Source organism: Ovis aries, chromosome 4 (assembly GCF_016772045.2).
Source record: "Ovis aries strain OAR_USU_Benz2616 breed Rambouillet chromosome 4, ARS-UI_Ramb_v3.0, whole genome shotgun sequence".
Lineage (NCBI taxonomy): Eukaryota > Metazoa > Chordata > Mammalia > Artiodactyla > Bovidae > Ovis > Ovis aries.
The window spans coordinates 27,940,469-27,967,738 of NC_056057.1; the positions used below are offsets into that span (position 1 = coordinate 27,940,469).

The 27,270-nt window shown below is 38.2% G+C and overlaps 1 protein-coding gene across 21 annotated transcripts in view; it reads left to right on the forward strand.

Moving 5' to 3' along the window:
- Positions 1 to 27,270, forward strand: part of HDAC9 (histone deacetylase 9) — a 1,063,328-nt gene that overhangs the window by 360,410 nt on the left and 675,648 nt on the right. The window lies entirely within an intron of this gene.

A 27,270-nucleotide genomic window follows, 5' to 3' on the forward strand; every position in this document is an offset into this window, starting at 1 on the left:
TGAAAATCAGTGTATATACTCATACCACATACATCCTGAAGAGATTAGATTGCAACATGCCAAAATATTTTCAGCCGTTCACTTAAGGTAACAAAATTATGGATAGTTTTATTTTTAAAAATTTCTACAGAAAGTATGTTATCCTAGAAAAAAGTATTAAATTTTTGAAGGGAAATGTAGGAAATTATTATTTTAAGGTATCTAATATTCAAAAATTTTACATACATCATTTCTGAATTCCCTTAACAACCTCTGTAAGTATGAAATAACATTCCACTTTTAAGACTCAGGTACTTGAGGTTCAGTGAGATTAAATGCCCCAAGGTAACTCAGGTAGAAAGAGACATAATTACAGTCTGAAGCAAATTTGTATCTGATCCCATAAGCCATTACCCAGCGTCAGTTATGGATCTTTGTTCTGCTTGGTTTCAAAATTAGAAGGAAAAAAAAGATTAAGTTGAAATTCAGATGCAGTCTTTTTCAACTGCAGAAAGGTGATTATTTTATCCTGTTTTCAGTGCCTGTTCCTGATTCCTTACGCACACCTCCGTTTAGTCCTGCAAGGGGATGTAAAGTAGATGCTTATCTTTTATAGAGTATCTTAGACTTTTGAAAATGAAATATCACAGTTGGGTAAAATGTGAGCTCTTCCTATTCTTGCCTACTATTTACAGATAAAAGTCTATGCTTAAAGATGGGGCTTCTCTGGTGGCTCAGGTGGTAAAGAATCCACCTGCAATGCTGGTGACCTGGGTTTGACCCATGGGCTGGGAAGATCCCTTCAGAGAAGGGCAGTGCAACCCACTCCAGTATTCTTGCCTGGAGAATTCCATGGACAGAGGAGCCTGGAGGGCTACAGTCCATGGGGTCGCAAAGAGCCAGACAGGACTGAACGACTTTCACTTTCATTCTTGAAGATGATCCTTCAATTCTTTTTCTGTCTCATGATCTTGTATTTGAGTGCTTGTGGTTGCAAGAGTGTTAATACTGAAAAAGAAAAAGTTTACTTCCTTATTACAGATATCCTGGAGTGTATTTCTTTGTTATGGGCACCTTGCTGTGAAAAGCAGCAAAGGGATGGAATCAAATATATGTATGCATTACAGCTCCAAGAGAGAAATAAGGACTTTCAAATGCAGAAATATTATATATAGTTAATTTTATTAGACAGGTGTTTCTTCAGTAAACCTTTCTTCTCTCAGCATTTGTACTTCTCAAAACCCATCATTTTCTTTTTGGAAAATAAATAAGCGAACATATTTATCTTATGCTAGTGAATGTAGCCAGTTTACAACTTGAGTCTAGGATATGTGTTAGTCTACTAACATAATTTTGCATAGATTTTGGAATATATGCAAAATAATTTTGTGTATGTCATGATTGATAGGTTTTATTTTTTTCTAGCCTGAGTTTGGGGCCTTTTCTCTGCTTCTTCTGTTGATGGGAACATTATTTGAAAAACATCTAACCAGATATTACAAATTTCAGATTGATTTAAAAAAAGATCATGGTTATATTTAAGATACTGTTTTTCTAGAACTATTGGTAATGGTAGTTTTCTTCTAAACTGGCTTTAGAAAACATTTCTAAACAACATGATTGGGACCACTGTGTTTTGCTGCCTCCCAGCCTTCACAAACAAGCCAAATGCGCTGAAGCTTCTGATCCTTTTATTTTTCATTCCAGTTTATAACATTGCAGCCATTATTGACATTCTTGAAGAGCTGCAGGAAAGAATTTCCCAGCATAGAGCCTTTTGCTAAGCTCTTATGTCCTTCCAAATTTTTAGTAGCTTCTCCACTGCTTTTCAAAAAAGGTCACAGTCCTTGTAGCCTAAGGCTACCTTTCAAGCCATTTTTATTATTTAATGTGCCCTTTGTTCCAGCAAAATTGTACTGTTCAATATTCAGCTGATGAGATGTACTCATTTTCTAGTGCCTTTGGTCGTCATGATTTTGATTTGCTGGTGTATTTTCTTTCTCCATTTCTCTTTGGTGAAATCCTACCTGCCTTTGTGGTCCAGCTTAAGCTCATTACGAACCTTCCTCTCATCCCCAGCTCTCGATTCTCATGCGTGGCTTATTTGTACCTCTGATACCATAGGCAATGTGCACCCTCTTTGTGAAGTTCTCTTTCTGGCCCAGGTAAGCTTGTAACAGCCTGATGTGCTGCACCCTGGGCACCTGCATCGAATATCTGCAGTTATCTCACTTCTTTCTCTTTTTCATTTCATAAGATAATTCCTCCTTCCTTACCTTATTTGGTTTCTATTTTCCATTCACAGCGGTTTTATATCTTTAAGTGGGGTCTTATATTCATTGGAAATATCATTTTGTAAATTTTTATTTTGAAATGGCCTCTCCAGGACAAGTTATGGCCCTGTGCATGACACTTATCCCTTTTGAGCCCAGAAGGACCTTGAGACCAAACTGTAAGTTGAGACCCAGGTAGCTCTCACCTTGAATCTGCCCTGCACTTTAAACACCTACAGGAATACCCCACGTAGCACTGCAATGTTTGAGGCAGTTACCAGGTCCCTTTTGTGGAGCTTCATGAGGACAAATGGAAAGTGCCCCATCCTAATAAAGTCCTAGATGAAAGGGAGAGTGTTCAGTCTCTTTAGCTTCAAGCAATCTGTTCCCACTCCTGCTCAGTCCCTAGGGTGAAGAATCTCTAGACTTCCTTCTTTAGACTTTTAGCTCCTTTACTGAGTTCTACTCCTGGAATTTAGTTCTGGTCTCTCGAGACACACCATGTGGTCAAATCCATTCTCTGCTTTTGGCAGAGATATCCCTCTTGGGTCCTCTTCATTTAGGTCTCTCTCTCTCCATTGCCTCCCTTCCCCCAACCCAGCAGCCTTCAGTCTTTTTATGTCTCTGTACCCTTCTTGTGTCTGGTCTTTTATGGAGATTGCTAGTCTCAGATCTGTCTCTGCAGAGAGATAAGGAGTGATGACCTTCAGCTTCTGAGGATAGAAAGAGACCTTAAGAGGAAGAGTATCTCCGGTTCAAGAGTGCCTGTCTCCTCCCTTTTTTTTCTTTTTTCTTTTTTTTTTGAAAAAAGCTCCTTTTTTGTAACCTTAACCTTTGCTATGTTTCAGCATGGGTGAGGGGCTCAAGGGGAAACCTGCCTTGTCACGATGTTTCTGTTCATAACTAATCTTGCTGTATTCATGTTTATATTGCCAGCTGGTACCCAGTGAAAAGTCTTGTACATAGAAGGTGCTCAATTAAATGCTGGATTCATAATCTTGTCTTTTTTTTTTTTTTCATTCCCACGTCTTATTCTCTCCTTCTATTATAGAATCTGACTATAATTAAACTCCTCGCAAAAGTGTCTGTGTTGTATTTCTCAGTCAGAAGCTTACAGAGAATATTTTAAACAGTTGTCGTGTGGGCTTTTCCTGAAATGCCATGTCACTCCAAAAGTGATACTCTGCTATTTTGACTAATCATAGAAAATGAGGAAGGAGGTAGGCTGAACAGAGAGAAATTCCAACTGAGATTAGCACTTCTAGCCAAATCAGTGATATAGGAACATTGCTTCTCTTCAGAATTTTAGAAATAACTAAGCCAGTATGCAATGGCACCCCACTCCAGTACTCTTGCCTGGAAAATCCCATGGATGGAGGAGCCTGGTGGGCTACAGTCCATGGGGTCGCTAAGAGTCGGACACGACTGAGCGACTTCACTTTCACTTTTCACTTTCATGCACTGGAGAAGGAAATGGCAACCCACTCAAGTGTTCTTGCCTGGAGAATCACAGGGACGGAGGAGCCTGGTGGGCTGCCATCTATGGGGTCGCACAGAGTTGGACACAATTGAAGCAGCTTAGCAGCAGCAAAGCAGTATGAATTTTTAAAAATCTTTTCTATCAATGGCAAAAGTGATGAAATGATACTAATGGTAGTCAGTATAGTGACAAAGTATTGAAAAAAAGCATCTCTTGTCTTGGCAATTTTTGATACTAATTCCAATAATGTGATGTAGTTATATGGTTTGTTGGGGATTTTGTGTATATGAGTAAAATAAATTATATCAACTCATTATTTGAAAAAATAGTTTGTGTGTTTGAAATTAGGTTACAGGGGAAAAAGAAAAAAAAAAGCTTTCCATTCACATTGGATCGCAGTAACTCAGTGATTTCCTGTACTTTAAAAGATTACTGAAATTTTAGTTAAATTCTGGTAATAATATTTTAAATTATACCTGGGATGTCTGGGAGTTCATCTTGTCCAAAAGAGAAGAATCTATTTCTCTTAATCAGCTTAACCATGTGGGATTGTTTTATGAAAACAGTATAAATGTTCTGACAGAAAACACCCTGGTATGTCTGTCTATGTGGCTAAGATAATCAAATGATATAACAGCCCAAACTGTCCCCAGCACATTTTACTTATCTTCTTGGAAGCCCCTGCCACAATCATCTGGAAAGTTCTCCCTGTTCATGAGCCTCCATGAACACATCTAAAGTAGGTGGTGGGACACCTCCTCAGTGTCAGGGCTGCATAATTTTACCAGCCCACTTCCCATTATTGTAAGGTCAGAGTTCCAGCATTGTTTGTTTCATACAGCTTCTGAGGATAGAAGAGAAATAAAAGAAGAAAAGTAGTTGTTGACTAGTTTCAGGATGCCTTGTAGAAATTCGGATAGCTGCTTCATTTACCAGAGGCTCCTAGTTGTATTTAACAGTTACCTCAGAAATGTAGTCAACTTCTGATATATTGCTTCCAGTCCATTTCATGGCCACTCTCAACATTTTTCTAAACATAGTTCTTCGCTCTGCTTTTTGTTCTTTCCTTCCATCTTCAGTGCTTCTTTCTCGATTCGATAGCGCCCATCCCGAATCCACCTGAAACACAGGCTGGGGGAAGTGGCAGGGGTGACAGTTCAATTGAGTTCAGTCACTCAGTCGTGTCCGACACTTTGCAACCCCATGAATCGCAGCACGCCAGGCCTCCCTGTCCATCACCAAGTCCCGGAGTTCACTCAAACTCATGTTCATTGAGTGATGCCATCCAGCCATCTCATTCTCTGCCGTCCCCTTCTCCTCCCACCTTCAATCTTTCCCAGCATCAGGGTCTTTTCAAATGAGTCAGTTCTTTGCATTACTAGCTACAGTCTTATTTTTGGTCACAGAGTTAAGTATCATTGTCTAATTGAAATTTTTTAATGGATTTTTTTGTTTAAAGCCTTTTATGAAAGTGAAAGTGAAAAGTGAAAGTGAAGTCACTCAGTCGTGTCCGACTCTTTGTGACCCCGTGGACTGTAACCTATCAGGCTCCTCCGTCCATGGGATTTTCCAGGCAAGAATACTGGAGTGGGTTGTCATTTCCTTCTCCAGGGGATCTTCCCAACCCAGGGACTGAACCCGGGTCTCCCACCTTGCAGGCAAACACTTTAACCTCTGAGCCACCATATATTTATTTTTTGCTCTTTGGGGATGAGAAGCAGTCTTATTTTTCAGTCCTATAAAGTCCTAAATTTCTGAACTCTTTACTTACTTTCATTTCTATTCCCAGACTTAAGTTTTGGTTGTGCTTATCTCTTTCTTGTCATACCTTGCATTAAGCAGTGGGGAGCAATAGTACACACTGATGTCATGGCCTTTTGCAGCTTCTTCCCTTAGAGCGGCAAGTTCACTAGGTACTCGGATTGCCTTTTGAGAAAATTGTAGGCTTCAGTCTTACTAAATGTTTTCTGGGTGGCATGAATCACCAGTTTTCCAGTTATATCTGTTTTCCTGCTACTTGATTCTGACTACTAAGTCAATCTTAAATTTTGGGCTTCTTGGTCAATTTCTCTCTCAAGCTAGGCTGGGTGTGGTAACAGAGAGACCCCAAAATGTCAGTGATTTTTTGCAACATCATTTTATTTCTTCTTTATTACATCAGAGTCCTTGTAGTTTTAGGGTTATGTATCAGTACATCTTTCCTCTCGTATGGACCCATAGAGATGGTAGTTTTGAAATCTTCCACACCTAGCTTTCAGTGTTGTGCAGGCACTGGGAGCGAGACAGCATCTGGAGGACACCCCTCGGTCATTCTGTAGATGCTGGATTTGGAGTGGCACAGGTCACTTCTGTTCACATGCCGTTAGAGAGAACGTTGTTCATGTTCATATAACTGTGCAGGAGTCTAGGGATGTGTATTTTAGAAAGAGAGAGGCTTTAAGCAATTAGCTGGTAGTCTCCGCCACAAGATTGTGGGGAAAATTTTAAATGTGTCAAGGATACGTGTAAGAAAAAAGAATATGACTACCTGAATGGCAGTCAGACTTATGACTAGATGATAAAGGACCAAATGGTAAAAAGGAACTGTGAACTAATGACTACTATCATGTGATATTCTGAAAGATATAAATAGTCTCACTTTTTTTAATCTGGCTGAAGAGTGTGGTTAATAAAAGTTAGTCTCTACAGCTATATGTGTTAAAGAGTATGTGACTTCCTGAGGATACATTTTATTTATTTTGACATTTTGTAAATATGAATAACGTGTTCTCTACACACATCAATTAGTGCACTTGTTTTGAAAAAATAAGGTATTTTTAGATCTCAATTGTGCTTGCCCCTGGAGAAGGAGACAGCACTACACACACACACACATACACACGATTGAGAAGGGAGTTGGGGGGTGAGGCAAGCATGAGAACAAAAAAATTTGTTCAGAAGTTTAAGCGTGACTTTCTTGGCTTTTTGGGAGGAAAGAATATAGCTATATTTAAAAGTAATTCTTAAATAATGATGAGATGATGTTCATGCGGCTCTTGGCAGCTGACTACTTTCTGGAATAAGCTGATAGAACTGGAGGGGATGTTTCGGTGCCAGCCCTTAGGCTTTTGTAGAATTTTATCTTTGATCCTAGTGGGTCAGCAAGTTCTGTTTCTCACATGAACCACCAGTTCATAGAAACTCTGTAGGGTTACTTTGTTCTTGAATGTTTGATTTTATTCTTGCTTTCTGCTCTTTCTTTCTGTCACCTCCTAGAGTAGGCGACTTGGTATGTCATTTCTGAATTCCTGTAGTAGTTTTGTACTAGCAGTTAATGTGTCTCTGCTTCAGTATATTCTGTACCCTATTTTTTCCCACTCATAAAAGCTAAAATTACTATACATTTTCCACAGGTTACATTTCAATATTTTTGACTGTGCCTAGACAAGGCCTGGCCTGGCAACCACAGCTCAGTTGTAACTTCAAGTTCATGGCGATCAGCTGCATGATCATGGAGAAGTCACTTGAGAGACTCTTAAGTGTCACCAGCTGCTCTGTGAAACAATGACTGTCTTTTAGTCAAAGAAGTTAGAAAAACATTGTGTACCATCTTTTTCTTAGCAATATGAGATTATATGCTACTCTTTTTTTAAGGGTTCTAAATTCTGCCACAAAGTGTCCTGTTTACCTGGATTTAACCCTGCACACTCCTCACTGTTTGACCATCAGATGCATTCCCCAACAGACATTGTAGTGAACTAGACTTGATGGTGTTAAGGACCTTCCAAAAATTACTCCACTTTGTAAAATGAGGGGACCAGTAGTTTTTACCTCATAGACTTGTTTTCAGAGTTATGAGTTTATCCCAAGTTATGAGTTTAATTTTCGGAGCCAAGCCTAGAATGAAGTAAAATGCTTATAAATGTTACCTATTATTTATTATTGGTCACTGTCTTCTCCATGTAACTTTTCCTTTCCCATACTTTTAGCTTTACTTACATATTTTCCCTTACATTAAATGATTTTCTCATACCTATCCTGGATGAGAGATAAAATGTAGAATCGGTGAATATTAGAATTAGGAGAAAAAAGAGTTTTGAAGAAGAGATCTTTTTGATAGGAAATGATTAGAGATGTTTCCATAAGATGGATTAGATTTCCTGGATGGTGAAGAAGAAGGGAGGATAAAGAGATCCGAGTCAAATAGGGCAAAAATTAACCTGTTTTAAATCAGGAATTTTGCTCATATCATTTTTGTTACTTTTCTGGATATTTGAAATATTTCTAAGTTTAAGCTTTTAAATGAATGGATGAAGTGAGGTGAGAATCAGAAGCAGAACATTTCATCTGGAGTAAATTTTTTAGAGAGGAAGAAGGAGGGTAAGCTAAAATTAAAGCCATCGACTGAATCTTTGAGTATTGTGCGAGCCTTCCATTTCCCATTCCTGCTACTCTGACAGAGCTGCTTTCAATACCCTAGATCTGAAAGCTTGCAAAGCTTTTTTTTTTTTTTTTAAGTGAAATCATTTTGGCCTTCCTTTCCTTGGTTATGGGAAATTGTTTCAGTGAAAATTTCCTACAGGCTGCTTAAAAGCAATGCATGGAACAATGGGCCTTGTGGCAAGTGAAATGCGTGTGGGGAAGTACTTAGAATTTAATGTGAGTTATTTTTATTTCCATTCATAGACATGTCTCAGTGAAGTTCAAATTATCCCTTGGACAGTAGAAGTCAGTCTGTTAATTTAAAGCTAGACTTTTTTGGTTCCATAAAGCCAAATTTAGGATAGATTTCAAAAGCTAAACAAACAGCAGCCTACCTCCCCATTAAAGATGAGCGTGTCAGGTTTCTGTGTACTTAAGTCTTTAAATAATCTCCACTTAGCTTGCAAGGGGCCTTAAATATTTAGGAAGAGGCTGTCCTTTACAATCGTACCTTGTTTGTGAAAGAGATGCCGAAAGGTGGGGGATGTCTTAATTTTATTACTAAAATTATGCAGGTGTCTTGTTGATTTTAACAAATTAAAATGAAAGCGGTGCGTATTGGATGTGGTGTGATTGTGAAATGCTGAGAGGTGGCAAAGGCTGAAATCCTGAAAGATACTGCAAATTTTCTGTAATGCCATAAAATTTTATTTTGGTAAGTTGTCAGAGGAAATTATTGTCGTAATAATTGTTTCGCATCCTTGATTCATAATCAGAATCCTCTGTGAAGTTCTTAAAAGTATGTATATTGGGGGTGTGTTTTGGCAATTCCAATTTGCTGATTTAAGGGAATGGAGCCTGGGTGTGTGTGTGTGTCTATCTGTGTCTGTGTGTGGAAAGTTACACAACTTATTCTGAAATAGATCCAAGGATCAAAAGCTTGCCAATATACTAAAATCCTTCTCTGTGAAAATTCGCTGTTTCAGAGCTACACTCTGTAGATTTCATCTCTGCCAAGTTGTAGCAGGACCACTACTTATGAGATTGAAAAGTAGGGATTTAGCAGAACTGTTGAATGTATAAGTGTGTTGCTTCTTATATTAAAGGAAGCTTTACAAATCAATAAATGACATTTATATATTTTTAAATACTTATATGATTTAGTTTTTAAAATTTTATGTACCATAATTTAACAAAATTTAAAAAAATATTTACTGAGTTAAATATACAAATATCAGAACATTTAATAATGTTTTTATTAACATGAGAAGTTGATATATAATTTACAAGACAATTTTCATAAAAATGATATTAATATTACAATGTGGATTTCAATGGATGATTGCACTATGCATGATGTCCTATCAAAAGAGGATTATTTTTGTTAAAATACTGTGGTGTATAGAGGCAGTTAAACTAGATAGATATGATAGTTGAAGTAAGTTCAGGCTTTGAATCATGGCTCTACCACTAGCTCTTGTGAGCTTCAAGTAATTTAACCTCCTAATGGGGCTAATTTTATCAACTTTACAAAGTTATTTTAAAGATTAAATAAGATAATGTATGAAATGCTAGATAAAAATAAAGCAGCATTAATTATTTGGATTGACACTCATTTGCATGTTTTCTGTATTAGAAAACGATGTACCTATGTAATGGGTATATCATGTATGTTCAGTTCAGTTCAGTCGCTCAGTCATGTCTGACTCTTTGCTACTCCATGAACTGCAGCATGCCAGGCCTCCCATGTATGTAGATTGTGGAATTGCAAAATAAATGAATTACATTAGACATTTTCACATTTACATTTTTAGCAACCTAAGCCTTCCAAAAGGGGATTGATGTAAATATTTCTGTACTCCTTTGGGAAGGAGAGCATTCTTTCTTAGAGTGTTCTCAGGAGTGGTTGTTCTCTCAGAGATTGGATTTCTTTGATATTACTTATGATTACATAAGAGATATGTTTTATGTTTTGGGAAACTTGACATTACAAACACATATCAGACTTTTAAACATGAAATTTTCAAGGCCATGACAGTATTTCAGAAAATCCTGAAGCTTTTAATTTTGCTTCAGAATTCTAGAGTTGTAGAATTTTGTGTTGACACCATAATATTTAATTTTTTAAAAATTTAGTGAGGAAACCTTGGGAGAAACGTTCTTTTGAAAATTTGTATTTTGGTTTAGTAGTTGATTCTACCTTTAGATTATGTTTTCTCACATGATGAATTACAATATTTGGAATTATGCCTTTTCCTAAAACAGTAAATAAAGTGAACAATCCACCTGCCAAAACTATACCTAGAGAATAATTTCTATTTAGAAAGGATGTAGGGAAAAGGTAATCTTTTAATACTATTGCTAGTTAAGTAGATTGTCCTGACAGTGACTGTCAAATTGTTTGTCATTTCCTCCAAACTCCCTCTCATTCTCCTCCCTCCTTTCCTTCCAAAAATATTTTTTGAGGGACATTATATTTCAGGCACTGTACGAAGAGTAGATGCAAACAAAAATGTAAAGTTCCTGCTCATATAGAACTTACATTTCTCAGGAGGGAGAAAAACAATAGATAGGTTAAAAATATCTATTTAAGATGATTGCAGAAATGGTAAGGACTAGGCAGGAACTAACAGGTGCTGTTGTAGAGGGAACAGGAATATTGTAGGTGAGCTCATGTCATTGCATGAATCACAGGATATGCACATAGGTTATCAATATCCCCAACAGTTTAGAAACAAAAAGGATTCAATATTCCCCTGTCTCATACCCTCCTGCTACATTTTCCTTTGTAGTTTTATTTACACATTTAGACTTTCCTTGCCTTTCCTTTGAACTTGATTCTAAAAATAGGAAGTCAAGAAACACCTGGAGTAACAGGCAAATTTGGCCTTGGAGTACAGAGTGAAGTAAGGCAAAGGCTAATAGAGTTTTGCCAAGAGAATGCACTTCTCATAGCAAACACCCTCTTCCAACAACACAAGAGAAGACTACACATGAATGTCACCAGATGGTCAACACAAAAATCAGATTGATTATATTCTTTGCAGTCAAAGACGGAGAAGCTAGATACAGTCAGCAAAAGCAAGACCAGGAGCTGACTGTGGCTCAGATTATGAACTGCTTATTGCCAAATTCAGGCTTAAATTGAAGAAAGTAGGGATAACCACTAGACCATTCAGGTATGACTTAAATCAGATCCCTCACAATTATACAGTGGAAGTGAGAAATAGATTTAAGGGGTTAGATATGAGATCAGTCCTGGGTGTTCTTTGGAAGGAATGAGGCTAAAGCTGAAACTCCAGTACTTTGGCCACCTCATGTGAAGAGTTGACTCATTGGAAGAGAATCTGATGCTGGGAGGGATTGGGGGTAGGAGGAAAAGGGGACGACAAAGGATGAGATGGCTGGATGGCATCACTAACTCGATGGACGTGAGTTTGAGTGAACTCTGGGAGTTGGTGACGGACAGGGAGGCCTGGAGTGCTGCGATTCGTGCAGTAGCAAAGAGTCGGACTCAACTGAATGACTGAACTGAACTGAACTGAGCTGATGATAGACAGAGTGCCTGATGAAATATGAACTGTGATGTTGTACAGGAGACAGGAATCATGACTATCCCCAAGAAAAAGAAATGCAAAAAAGCAAAATGGCTGTCTGAGGAGGCCTTACAAATAACTGTGAGAAAAAGAGATGTGAAAAGCAAAGGAGAAAAGGAAAGATATACCCAGTTGAATGCAGAGTTCCAAAGAATTGCAAGGAGGGATAAAAAAAGGCTTTCTCAGTTATCAGTGCAAAGAAATAGAGGTAAACAATAGAATGGGAAAGACTAGCGATCTCTTCAAGAAAATTAGAGATACCAAGGGAACATTTCATGCAAAGATGGGCACAATAAAGAACCAAAACGGTATGGGCCTAAGAGAAGCAGAAGATATTAAGATGAGGTGACAGGAATACACAGAAAACTGTACAAAAAAGATCTTCACGACCCAGATAATCACAGTGGTGTGATCACTCACTTAGTGCTAGACATCCTGGAATGCAAAATCAAGTGGGCCTTAGGAAGCATCACTACAAACAAAGCTAGTGGAGGTGATGGAACTCCAGTTGAGCTATTTCAAATCCTGGAAGATGATGTTGTGAAAGTGCTGCACTCAATGTGCCAGCAAATTTGGAAAATTAAGTAGTGGCCACAGGAGTGGAAAAGGTCAATTTTCATTCCAATCCCAAAGAAAGGCAATGCCAAAGAATACTCAGACTACCGCACAATTGCACTCATCTCACACGCTAGTAAAGAAATGCTCAAAACTCTCCAAGCCAGGCTTCAACAGTATGTGAACTGTGAACGTCCAGCTGTTCAAGCTGGTTTTAGAAAAGGAGAAGAACCAGAGATCAAATTGCCAACATCCACTAGATCATCTAAAAAGCAAGAGTTCCAGAAAAACGTCTATTTCTGTTTCATTGACTATGCCAAAGCCTTTGACTGTGTGGATCACAGGAAACTGTGGAAAATTCTGAAAGAGACGGGAATACCAGACCACCTGACCTGCCTCTTGAGAAATCTCTATGCAGATCAGCAAGCAATAGTTAGAAATCGACATGGAATAATAGACTGGTTACAAATAGGGAAAGGAGTACATCAAGGCTATATATTGACACTGTGCTTATTTAATTTATATGCAGAAATGCTGCATATAAGAGAGAGAGAAATTTCTCCCATCATGAGAAATGCTGGGCTGGATGAAGCACAAGCTGAAATCAAGATTGCTGGGAGAAATATGAATAACCTCAGATATGCAGATAACACCACCCTTATGGCAGAAAGTGAAGAAGATCTAAGAAGCCTCTTGAAATTGAAAGAGGAGAGTGACAAAGTTGGCTTAAAGCTCAACATTCAGAAAACTAAGATCATGGCATCCGGTCCCATCACTTTATGGGAAATAGATGGGGAAACAGTGGAAACAGTGTCAGACTTTATTTTTTTGGGCTCCAAAATCACTGCAGATGGTGACTGCAGCCATGAAATTAAAAGACACTTATTCTTTGGCAGGAAAGTTATAACCAACCTAGATAGCATATTAAAAAGCAGAGACATTACTTTGCCAACAATGGTCTGTCTAGTCAAGGCTATGGTTTTTCAGTAGTCATGTATGGATGTGAGAGGTGGACTATAAAGAAAGCTGAGCACTGAAGAATTGATACTTTTGAACTGGGTGCTGGAGGGAAGACTCTTGAGAGTCCCTTGGACTGCAAGAAGATTCCAACCAGTCCATCCTCAAGAAAATCAGTCCTGAATATTCATTGGAAGGACTGATGTTGAAGCTGAAACTCCAATGCTCGGCCACCTGATAAGAAGAACTGGCTAATTAGAAAAGACCCTGATTTTGGGAAAGATTGAAGATGAGAGAAGAAGGGGATGACAGAGGATGTGATGGTTGGATGGCATCACCGTCTCAATGGATATAAGTTTGGGTAAACTCCAGGAGCTGAGGATGGACAGGGAGACCTGGCATTCTGCGATCCATGGAGTCACAGTCAGACACGACTGAGCGACTGAACTGAACTCTTCTGTCCCTGTAAGTAATTTCAATGGATGGAGGTCAAAGTGTTAATATTTACCCCCAACTGGCACTATTAAAAGAATCATCATTCTTTTAACTTTCACACTCCTTTTTGGAAATCGGGCTTAAAAATTTCAGATGTCTGATTTATGGTTTTAATTGTGTTCAACTAATGCAGGAAAGACAGCTAAATACTGGATTTTACTTGGGAAAAATTCTTCAGTTAGCATGTTCTCTTTGGAAATACAAGCTCTCCTGATTCGTTTGTTCTTAACTTTGATGGTAGAATTAATGTGGGCTGATAGATTGTCATCTTGTCCTAAAACAAGTTCCTTTGGTTTATTTATTTTTTTCTTTTTTTGACCTATGATGTAATGCTTTCCCTCCCTCTCTGGCCTATTCCCTTTTTAAGGACAGAAGTCTATGTTATGTTGGGAACGAAAGCATTTTTTGTTTCCTATCTTTGGGCAGAACCAAGAAGGGAACGGAGGGAATAGATCTGGAATGCAGGAAAATAGGCAATAAAGGGAGACAATGGATAAGAATTGAAATAGAAGCATCCAGATATATATGGTTAAAGGTGTTTTCAAGAAAATAAGGGTGGAAAGGGTGGTCATTTTATGTTAGTGTTCATATAGTTTTCATTTCTCAAGAAAGGAAACTGATATTGACAAATTAGCACTTAAGCTGATTGAGAAATTTGGTGTTAAAATACCAGTGCATTTTCAACTCAGTGCACTGAGAGGCAAGCAAATGCTTGTTTATTACAGACAGAAAAACATGTCACGGAATCTGGAAGTGGCAGTCTGAAATCAGTGAAGCTCCTCACTAAGTATGATCAACATAAAAATTATTCCCTGGGTGGGGTTTTGGCCAGTGGAATCATTTGGATCATTGATTTTATTTACTGTTTTAGGAAAATTTAAATACCATCCCCTCCTGAAAATACATCCAGTTTCCCCTCTTCACTATGTTAATAGACACCTTTGAGAATGCAAGATTCTTTCAGTTTAACCTAATCCAGACCTCGTTAGGAAATGCATTAGTCTTTTAAAAATTCATGTAATACATGGAAAAATTAAAATAGAAGTGATTTTAAACATTCTGCTGTATAGACATGCAGTTCTCTATGACATTCCCCCTTTATTGCTTGGTGACAAAACATTGAGGTGTAAACTTACATAGGAAACAAAGAGACAAAAAAAATTCCGTGTGCCCAATTATTATTGATTCGATTTATAGTCTTAAATCAATCAGGAGGGCCAGAAAGGGAGCTTCTTGGGTTGTAATTTTAACAGTCATAATATAACAAGCCTCCATACCAGGTATAGTATAAAATGCTTCATCAGGGCTAAGGGAATTGGAAGGGATTCTGGTAATAATGAATCTAGCTCTATCATCTTCTAGGTGAGGAATCTGAAACCTACTGAGGATTAAGTGATTGTCCAAGGCTACAATACAAAATCTTAAATCCCAAGTTTACTACAAAGTGAATTTATGTTTCTAAACCCTAATACTAGAAGATATACCTTGTGACTTCAATTTTTGACTGTTCTTCACAACTACTTCAAAGTACCGCCCCTCTTCAACTAACAGTATTTTAAAATAAACAAAACTATTCATAACACTATTCAAAAAAGACATATCACAGATGAGCATTGTTTATTAAAGAACTCATCAGTTTTTTGATTGAGTTAGTATTTTCACATATTTTAATTAATGCCTTCTAATTGTCCCTGTATAAAAGAAGGTATTTTCAATTCAAAATTTGATGAAACAAAACAGGACTTTGTTCTTAGAAAATGCCTACTTTCAACCTAATAAAGTGAAACACTGCTTTAGAGTTAAATTTATTTTTCTTATTTTTTTCTTTTGTCTGTTAGCAACTTAAAATATTTGCCAGATTCCCTGCTTAGAAGCACTGTGGTGGACTTTATGTATCCTTAGATTTGACAAGTGGAAAGACATAAGATTGAGGCTGTGATCCTTTGCTCAACTTAAGAGTTGAGCCCACTGGATTCTTTGGGATATATTTCAGTCATAATTTAATCATTTAAGTGTGACTACACTGAGTTTAGCCAATTCTGATACATTTTTTAAAAATAATGTGCTGCTGAGTTAAGGCTCTATATGCCATATTTCAGCCTCAAGCAGATTTTTATGACAAAGTAATGAACCCCTAGAAACAGGTTTATAATGGAAAATGCAACTTGACCTTAACTAGAGGAGCTCAAGTGCACCTTACAATAGCACATTTTTGAAACAACAAAATCCTTTTCTCCCAAGGGTGGTGTCATAGGAGGAAGGTGTATAATAATACTTGTATTTACCATAAATGCCTAACATATTTTATGATGATTTGATTCTATTAAAAAATTTCACCTTATAGATTTTAATAAAGCCACCTATAGGCAAAGTAATTGCAGTTGGATTTCTTTTCCTTTGCCTACTGGTCTCAGTGGAAAGAAGCAAGAAACCCTTATAAAAGGCTTTAGTTTTTAGTACCTGGTTAATAAAAAATAATTTCCTCTCCTTTGGACTTGTTCATGAAGCTGAAAAATGACTCTGCAGGTCAGTGGTGTGTGGCAAAGCTAATTTCTATAAGCTTTTTATCAGGTGGCACTGAGTAAAACAATATGGGAAAACTGAAAAAACCCACCCCTCTGCACTAAATTTACAAGGGTGAGAGTTATTCCCAAGTGTCACAAAAAGGGGAAAAAAATGATTCTCTTTTCTTCCAGATTTCTACTACAACAACAACAAAATTCTGAGATATAAAATCAAGTACAGAAGGAAAAACTAAAGTGTATGGAAATTTTCAGTTAAATACAGATTTTTAAAATCTGACACATGGCTTTCATTGTTTGAGACACAGTAAAGCTCAGCTTTCACTTGTTTTGTTGACAAGGGAACTTCATAGTAGTAAACGTTGAGTGAGTAATCCAGAAAGTGATTGCCACTCAAGTCACAACTCTGCAAGGCTCCTTCTCCCCAAGCATCACATTGTCTCGGAGGAGCATCAGGAGAACATTCTAATCAACAAAAGTTGGGCTTCTTCCCTTGAGATTCAGCAGAGTGTTTGCTGTGTGTCTTGCAGAGTATGACAACGAGGTACCTCACACTCCTTCTGTCTCTCCAGAATATTCACAGGCCACTTTTCAGGAAAGAACCTCAGAACAGGGCTGTGTAACACACCCAGGGACCTGTGTAGCAGGCAGCTCTGACCCCAGTAAGTTTGAAGTCATGTCTCTGCTCTGCCTCTTCAGGCTGGAGACTCATAAAAATGTGCAGCAGCAGTGTAGCTTAGAGCGTAATGGGTCCCCTTTTTACCATCCTCATGTAAAAGCACCCAGGGCGTCCTTGCACTGGCTTGTTCCCCTCAGAACCCAAAGGAAGACTCACAGACTGCAGAGAGTTGGAGTGGTTGTGGGTGAGTCTGTCTTGGATTATTTTATTTCAGTGGCTACTCTGGATATTTGGAGGTTGACAGTATTAGACAGAAGAAGTTGCATGCTACTTTGGAGCCATGTCTTCAGTGAAAATGAAAAAAACAAAAAGAGTTATAAGGCCTTTGGTGGAATGTGACCAAAGAACTGATTTCCCTTTTTAAAATTCAATTTTACAACAAAAAAGCAGGCATTTAGTGTGTAATTGTGAGAGAGACTTTTGGATCATCATGTTAGAAATGTACATTTCTGATACACTGGTGTGTCACAGCTATAGAATTGATGGGGATAGCGATTGGCGGGGTGAAGGACACGTTTGCCTACTGACACGTGAGATGAGTGTAAAGGATGGGTGTGGAGTCAGACAAGTGTTTTGTCGTCAGAGCCTAAGGCTAGTAGTGTTCTCTCCCATCAGATGACTTCTCAATTTCTCTGTGAAGTGGACATGTGTCTGTTCACTGACAGGCTGTCCAAGAGGTGTGAATGAAAGCTTGAAGCGAGTGGATGAGTTTAGTGGGCAGTATCTGCCAAGAAGGAAGATGCTGACCAATGAGACATAGAAGAATTGAGAGCTGTGTGTCAGTGTATACATGGAATGATGTGAGCCAGGTACAAGAGGATGGAGATGAATTAGGGCTCTGCTGGATAGGAGAGGCAGCAGAAGGAGAACTTAGAAATGTGAAGGCCTGGTGAAGGAAAATAATCATCAAAGATCATCTCTTCCAAGGACTGGAGATTGTGTCATGTAAATCAAGGCTGCATTTTGCAAAAATAACTTTCCCCTTAGGTTTTCTTTCCCTAATGGAGTGGGGCCCGAGTGTTTAGTTTAAACAATCAGTTGTTAAATAAACACAGCAGTCCAATTTGTGCAAGCTAGACTGGGAAACCTTAGTTGTGGTATGAAAATGATTGGAAATGCTTAAATCTAAGCTTCATTTTTAGGCTATTTGTGGCTGTTCTGGAGGAAGTTAAGTTTTCCTGTATTTTGCCCAACTTTTGTTACTTTTATCCTTTCGGCTGTGGCATGTTGAATATTTGCTGTTTGAAAACTACTTGGGGTTGGAATTTTTATGAAATACTGTACACTTAGTCAGAGTGTGACACAGTTCTGATTTCATGGGCTAATAGGAAATGACCTGATGATCTCTTTAGGGATGAATCTCTGAAGGGATTTGTACTCATAGAAAGGGCAGCTCCTCCCTGATCTACTGGGCATGGCTTTTTACCTTTGCATAGTTGCTTTGCAGGATTCTATAGCTGTTTGGCTCAGATGGTAAAGAGTCTGCATGTAGTGTGGGAGACCTGGGTTCAATCCCTGGTCAGGAAGATATCCTGGGGAAAGAAATGTCAACCCACTGCAGTATTCTTGCCTAGAAAATCCCATGGATGGAGGAGCCTGACGGGCTGCAGCCCATAGGGTTGCAAAGAGTCAGACACAACTGAGTCACACACACACACACACACACACACACACACACACACACACACACACACTGCTGTTTACCTCGACTGAAGATGTAGGTGGAGAGGAGAAGTGGGAGCAGATTGCTGGGGGTTTGGATGGCCTTTTTCTCCTGTAAAAGACCCAGCTCTTCTGGACCTTCTCTAACCTGGAATCTTTGGGCTTTGCATAATAATACCTAGTGTTTCCCATTTGGGCTTCCCTAGTGGCTGAGTGGTAAAGAATCTGCATGCAATGCAGGAGACCCAGGTTGGATCCCTGGGTCAGGAAGATCCCCTGGAAAAGGGAATGGTAACCCACTCTAGTAATCTTGCCTGAAGAATTCCATATTTAAAGTGACAGAGCTGAAGTGGTGGTGATGGTGACCGGAAATAGCTCTAATGCCTCAGCAGGGTGACATAGGCATGAACAATGTTCTGTTGTCTTGTCAAAACTTTGCTCAACAATCTGCAGTGGTTTTTGCCTTATTTGTGTCCAAGAAACTAAAGTCATTAAACACATGAGCATTCAAAGAACCTTGTTTCTCTAACCTATCCTATTCTCACACTATCCAGCTCCCTGTACTTCTCTTGGCCAGAGTTACTCCTCAGAGTTCACAATCTGTCATTACGTGCTTCTGGGACTTATTTATACAGGTGTTTCCTCTGACTCTCTTTCCATTTTGCATCCTGTCAAGATTTTACCCAATTCACATAGAACTTTTGTGTAGGAAGACTTCCTTGATGATTGTCTCAATCAGTTTCTTCTTTCAACTCTTATCAATCTTTACACATACACTCCTTTGTGGCACTTCTCATATTTATTTCCCCATTCATGAGTGTTTATGTATAATACTTGTTTGATTCCTCTCCTGCCAGTCTATTATGTAAATTCTTAAGTATCTTTTTGAGAAAGGTAATGACTAATATTTATGAAACACCAATCTTGTGTTAAACACTGTGGTTGCTGGAAAATAACTTGAGTTGGAAGATACAAAACAAGGACATGTTTTCCTGTTCTTGAGTTCTCAAGGATCTTGTAGGCTAGCCAGAAATATGATAGGTAAGCAGATCATATCAGTATAATATAATAAATATAACAACAGAGATGTCTCAAATTGTCATGAGAAACTAAGTCACCTAACCTGAGGTGGTAAACTCAGAAAAGGCCTCCTAGAGTGAAGAATTCTTGAAGTAAATCTTAAAGGCTAAGTAGTGATACCAGTCAGGACAGGAGCCAGCTCTGTGCTGAGGAAAGAGCATGAGCAGAGACACCTAGACATGAGACATTATAGTGTGTAAGAGCTACTATGAACTTTTCAGGATCAGCAGAGTATAAAATGCAAGATTGGGTGAAGTGCGGGATAAACCTGAATGGAAGACAGGGTCCAGTTCATGGAGGCTTTTGTTTGCTAAGCCAAGGAACTTGAATTTTATCCTGAATGTGTTGGAGGACCATCAGAAGGTTTAAGACATATGAGAGGCATGATAAGGGTGTTGGTTTAGAGAACTCTTGCAGCAGTGTAGAAACGGATCTGGAAATTGAGAGACTGGTTAGTATTTGGGATTGTTGACGATCAGAATGCATTTTGTAGGTATAACAGCTTCTAATAGAGCTGAATGGAAACTTGTTTTCCTCCTCTTCTTTATTGGTTAGGCATCTCTTTCAAGAAAAAAACTCAATAAAGCACCATATACATTATGTTACCCTTCAGAGAGAAAATTTAGGATGGCATAGCAAGTCTAAAAATCCACAGGAAATTTGATGTTCTAAACAGAGTGATTATATAAAACGCTGGCTGTGGCTTAAGCAAACGCAATCATAGAATTGCACAGCTATGAGTCAGAGTCAGCTTGGTCCTTAAAGTCCTTGCTTGATAGCAAATTAGTGGCTTAGAGAAATATGTTTACATTTCATTTCTTATTGTACATCTGATTGCATGTTTTGAGAACTGGATACAAAATTTCTTTATTTACAGATTTGGAGTAGGGAATTATATTGACTGTGTGTGCATACAGACTTAAGTTTCCTGGTTAAGTATATAAATTCTGTGAGGTATATCCTTACATGGTAAGATATTGCTAATTTGCCATTTAATTTCAGTAGAAACATATGAAATACAATAACAAAATTTAGTCACTCTTATGGTTAAATTATTATTACTGTAGAATGGCATATTAGGTCTTATGATTGATTGGTAATCATTTATTGGTGGGAGGAATAGACAACTATTTTTAACTACTTCTTTTTATAAGTTCCCATGTTTCTTTCTGTAATAAAGCTTAAGCACCTTATTGCATGTATTATTTTCCTGTATCTTTCATCTGGATTGTGTGTATTTGTTAAAGCAAGTTCTGCTGTGTATTTGCTTGTAACCCTAGCGTTTAGCACAATATCTTATCCAAGTAATTTCTCTGTATATACTTACTAGAATTGAATGGCAGAATTAATTGATTAAATGCATATAAATAAATGAATGAATTGAACAAATAAATGAATTGTTGATGAGTTGGCCACCCTCAGAAACATTTTTTGAGTAGCTACTATGTCTCAGTCTCTGAGTTGATAACGCCAGTGGTTCTTACCTTTAGAGTTCTTGCTTTCATGAGCAAAACGTGATAATCAAATAATTATATAAGAAAATATGTAATTAAGGCATCCCATAAGTGTTGTGAAGGAAAAGAAGAACTTGTTATGAGAGTATTCAACAGAGATTTGACCCACCTTCAGGAGGTCAGGTAAGCTTCTGTTAAGAATAGCCTTCAAGCTAAAACCTGAAAAATGAGTCAGTGTTGTTGGTTAATGAAGAAGGGAGAGACCTTGCAGGTGCAGGAAAACTTTTTTGAAGGTTGAGGATTGTAGGCAAGAAACATATTAGGGATATGGAAAATTAGATATAAAAAACCGAAAGGGAATGTTGTTTGATCAGAAAATAAAAAATAACAAGAATGAGCAAAATATGTAGTTAAACTTTTCTTTGCCTCTCACTCATTCTATCTCAGTCTCTTTCTCTGGCTATTAGAAATCATACAGCAAGAATGACTATCTTCATATACACAAGTATGAATTTTTTCAAATTATTCAACAGGATAAGCTCCCAGAAATAATACATGAATCTTCTTCAGTTCAGTTCAGTTCAGTCGCTCAGTCATGTCCGACTCTTTGTGACCCCATGAATCGCAGCATGCCAGGCCTCCCTGTCCATCACCAACTCCCGGAGTTCACTCAGATTCACGTCCATCAAGTCAGTGATGCCATCCAGCCATCTCATCCTCTGTCGTCCCCTTCTCCTCCTGCCCCCAATCCCTCCCAGTATCAGAGTCTTTTCCAATGAGTCAACTCTTCTCATGAGGTGGCCAAAGTAGTGGAGTTTCAGCTTTAGCATCAGTCCTTCCAAAGAAATCCCAGGGCAGATCTCCTTCAGAATGGACTGGTTGGATCTCCTTGCAGTCCAAGGGACTCTCAAGAGTCTTCTCCAGCACCACAGTTCAAAAGCATCAATTCTTCGGCACTTAGCCTTCTTCACAGTCCAACTCTCACATCCATACATGACTACTGGAAAAACCATAGCCTTGACTAGACGGACCTTAGTCGGCAAAGTAATGTCTCTGCTTTTCAATATGCTATCTAGGTTGGTCATAACTTTTCTTCCAAGGAGTAAGCGTCTTTTAATTTCATGGCTGCAGTCACCATCTGCAGTGATTTTAGAGCCCCCCAAAATAAAGTCTGACCCTGTTTCCACTGTTTCCCCATCTATTTGCCATGAAGTGATGGGACTGGATGTCATGATCTTCGTTTTCTGAATGTTGAGCTTTAAGCCAACTTTTTCACTCTTCTCTTTCACTTTCATCAAGAGGCTTTTTAGTTCCTCTTCACTTTCTGCCATAAGGGTGGTGTCATCTGCATATCTGAAGTTATTGATATTTCTCCCGGCAAACTTGATTCCAGCTTGTGTTTCTTCCAGTCCAGAGTTTCTCCTGATGTACTCTGCATATAAGTTAAATAAGCAGGATGACAATATACAGCCTTGACGTACTCCTTTTCCTATTTGGAACCAGTCTGTTGTTCCATGTCCAGTTCTAACTGTTGCTTCCTGACCTGCGTACAGATTTCTCAAGAGGCAGGTCAGGTGGTCTGGTATTCCCTTCTCTTTCAGAATTTTCCACAGTTTATTGTGATCCACACAGTCAAAGGCTTTGTCATAGTCCATAAAGCAGAAATAGATGTTTTTCTGGAACTCTCTTGCTTTTTCCATGATCCAGAGGATGTTGGCAATTTGATCTCTGGTTCCTCTGCCTTTTCCAAAACCAGCTTGAACATCAGGAATTTCAAGGTTCACGTATTGCTGAAGCCTGGCTTGGAGAATTTTGAGCATTACTTTACTAGCATGTGAGATGCATGCAATTGTGCGGTAGTTTGAGCATTCTTTCGCATTGCCTTGAATTGTTTCAAATTATTCAACAGGATAAGCTCCCAAAAATAATACATAAATCTTCTTAGGTGAATCAAAAGAAATAGCTTGATTACATGCCTTGAAAATAGTCATGCAACTATATAAGCTATATGTCTGTAATGAATTAAAGGTACATCACTAAGTATAGGACCTACCTTAGGTAATCTCCTATTGAAATCTCTGATCACTGTATATATTTATGGTTAAATATACCAGATTCCAAGATGTGATTTTTTTTAAAATTTTACTATAGATCTCACTTTCATCTCAATCTGTTAGAGAAGACCCAGCTTTCCTAATCTTCAGATTTTATTGACCTATATATTGAGTTTTTTTGCTCTATGTCTAGAATAACCTCTGAGTTTCACTTGATCATCTCTTCTATGTGACTGAAGAATTTCTTCTCTGCAGAAGGAAAGTGTGTTTTGTATGTCCCCTGCAGAAGGTCTTCCTTGTTTACAGAGACAAATAACTTTATATGTTAAAATTTTGTTTTTCTGTTGATTCCATTCTGAGGTGTTATGGTACTGTACCAAATCTCAAAGGGTGGCATACATTGAGGCAAACAAACAAACAAAAAAAGCAAAAATATGTGAACAATCAAACATGAACAGGAGATGCAAAGTCAGTGCCCAGCCTTCTGTAACTGGTCAGTTCAAGGAATAAGAGCTCTGATCCAAAACCAGCCCCACTGCCCACACAGCACCTAGCACAGTGTGTCTAGGCAATTAAGCAATTACATGGGGTTCAATTTCTTGAGACACAATGAAGTGGTTTTGAGTTAAATGTAAAAACATCAGGGATGCATCAGTTCCATAGAAGAATAGTAAAACTGGTGAAGTGTTTTTTTAGATTTCACTTGGGACTGTGCTCTGGAGATAGTTAAGAAAGAGGATATTACTGGTCTCAGTCATTAAAGGAAATCTGATTGTGTTTCCTTTTGTTTACATATATAAATTCTGCAGAAGATTTCTGTATTTCGTAGACTGAGATCCTCTAAGATTAGAGCCTAAAATATTTTTCAGACAGAGATAGTGAAGTAATAAGACTAAATGCTCAGGAGTCGGATGTAGAGTTGAATTCTGCCATATTTAGTTGTGTATCAATGGTCAAGTTACTTAACTTCGTAATTACCTAGTATTTGCAATATGAAATTAATGGGAGGATTAAATGAATATAATATATTTATATTTGTGTGTGTGCTGTGCTGTGCTTAGTCACTCAGTCATGTCTGACTCTTCACAACCTCATGGACTGTAGCCCAGCAGGCTCCTCTGTCCATGGAATTCTTCTGGCAAGAATACTGGAGTGGGTTGTAATGCCCTCCTCCAGGGGATCTTCCCAACCCAGGGATCAAACTCGTGTCTACCACATTGCAGGTGGATTCTTTACCATCTGATCTACCAGGGCATATATTCACATACAGAATGTGCTTGCCATTATACTGCCACAAAGTTGGTGCTCAATAAGTATTATTATTTCATGTGTGTGTTTGTGAATTCGATGCTAGGAAGAAATGAATCCTGTTAAAATCAGTAAATGTTGAAGAACCAGTCTAATGGTTTGTCCTCACTAGACTATCAGTTATGTGAGGGCAGAGTCTTGTCTTTTTTGTTGTACCTACAGTACCTCGGAGAAGGCAATGGCACCCCACTCCAGCACTCTTGCCTGGAAAATCCCATGGATGGAGGAGCCTGGTGGGCCGCAGTCCAAGGGGTCGCTAAGAGTCAGACACAACTGAGTGACTTCACTTTCGCTTTTCACTTTCATGCATTGGAGAAGGAAATGGCAACCCACTCCAGTGTTCTTGCCTGGAGAATCCCAGGGACGGGGGAGCCTGGTGGGCTGCCGTCTATGGGGTCGCACAGAGTCGGACACGACTGAAGCGACTTAGCAGCAGCAGCACAGTACCTAGTTCTTGAGTTATAGAAGGCACTTGATAAAGTAAGAGTGAGTGAATGAGCTACTACCTACCTTGGATCTGTCTGTTGACTTTCACATAAGCAGATATTCTCTCAGCCGTAGAAAAATCAGACATCATCTAATACCTCCTGTAGATTTCTGGCATAAATATTTTAATTACCCTCTTAGGAGGCTAGTTCACATAAATAAAACATCAGAAAAAGAAAATGGATCTGCCTGGTATTGTAAGTTCAGAAAAATAACCAATCTCTTAATATGGTAGTAATTGCTAGTACAACTAACTGGGCTGGGACTGAGACCAAGGGCCTTGACACTAATGGGCCCTTTATAAAACTTGCATAGCCTGAAGTCATCTCATCGGAATGTCGTTAGTAGCCATCACCATTGTTACAGGCAAGAATTGGGAGACTTTTTCTTTCCTGCAACCCTTTCTTTAAATTTCTGTGATTTGTGGGCCCCACATTTGAGATCATGTTTTGGATATTTATATAAGAACAAACAGCCCTAATAAATATATATCTATTTATATTGAAGCCTCTAGGTAAAGAGAATGAGACAAGGCACAGACCTATTGCAACAACACTGGGAAAGGTTCAGATTGAATCTGAAACAAGAATGACCTAATCCAAGTAAAATTCTCCTGGTAGCAGATTTTCAGAGATAATCACATCTGTTTTCAGACCTCTACATTTTCACTAACTTTTTCACTTCCCTAAGGACATGATTTTATATATATATATATATATATATATATATATATATATATATGTACACACACACACACACACACATATATATATATATATATGTATATGTAGTATGCTTTTACTTCTTAATGACCTGGGTAAGGAATCGGGCCTGGAATATAGTTGCCTTGGAAAACAATCCAAAAGAATATTTTCTTGGTCATGCCGACTATGCATGGAAGCAAACGAATTATGGTACAGGGCTGGAACTTTACCTACTTGTTAATTAGCAGGTTAAACTTTTATGAGTTTCTGGTACCCTGTCGATACATGACTATTAAAATTTGCAGGTGGTTCAAGGGGAGAGATGTAAGTTCCTGTGCTAGTAATATATCATAAAAGTGTGTATTTCATGTGCCTGTTGTGAAAATGGAGACTTTAATACTCTTTCACAATATAAGCTGATTAAGGAATCTTTATGGTTCTCATTAACTTTGGGTCTTTTTTCACAGAAGAGTGGAAAGTATAATGCTTATCAACAGAAGCATAGAAAATAATTAGCCACAGTGGTACCTCTTTGAGACTTAACCAAAGGCTTAGTGACACCCTCTGCATTCACCTCTCAACCCTTGGAAACTGCCCTTTTTTCTGAAGTTACTTCTACTACATGAAATGCTGTAAATCTCATGTTTTGAATTTTCCATTCAGAAGACGGTGTTAGCTTAATTACACTTGTGTTATATTTAAATGTTAGCCTACTTCCTATTTTGACTCCACCTTTTCATCAGGAGCTGTGGTGAGCGACATGATTCCACACAGTAAACTAAATTTTGGAAGAGGTACTGTGACTGTAGTTTTTTGAAAGCTGTACTGTCTTATGTTTTACATGTGGTTTTAGAGGAAAAGCCTTCAAATATTTGCTAAATTAACCATTTCCCCCCAATAGTTCTTTGTAATTAGGATTATAGCTTGCTTTAGCATGGGGAAATAGTGAAATGAATTAATTTTAATTAAGAAAAGGGTAGAAAATAAACAATAAAATGTATTTATTTAATTTTTAATTTTTAATTTCATATTTGTCTTTATCCATTGTGGCAGAGGACAGATTATATTTGTTTCTTGTAGGGTTAAATTATCATCTAAAAATAGTTCTTTTGGAACTTTAGATAATGATTGAGTTTTTTTTGTTCTACTGGTGAATGTAAGTGTTTTAGTTTGAAGGCACTGCATCCATTTGTATGTGTTGCTGAGAAAGAAAAATAGACCCTTTCTTCAAATTCATTTTTTTGGAAAATGATTATTTCTAATTTGGTTTACCTGTGGTCAGAGTAATGGCAAGGACAGTAGACCTGGGCAGGGATAGGGGATGAAGATGCTGTAAGACAGGGTGGGCATGCCGTGGGGACTCAAAGACCAGGGCTGCTTAGGGCAATGGGCAGTATTAATGATGAAAGAAAATTTTGCTGGATGGACACTCCTCTTGGGACTTTTAGTTCTGGTATCAGTCATAAGAACTTTCTTTACAAAACTCTGTGCCAAAGCTTAAGAAGTTTGTTTTGACAAAGAATGCTTTCGGATTATGGCAGTTATAGACATACACAGAGGCACACACACCTAACATTGTAAAGAT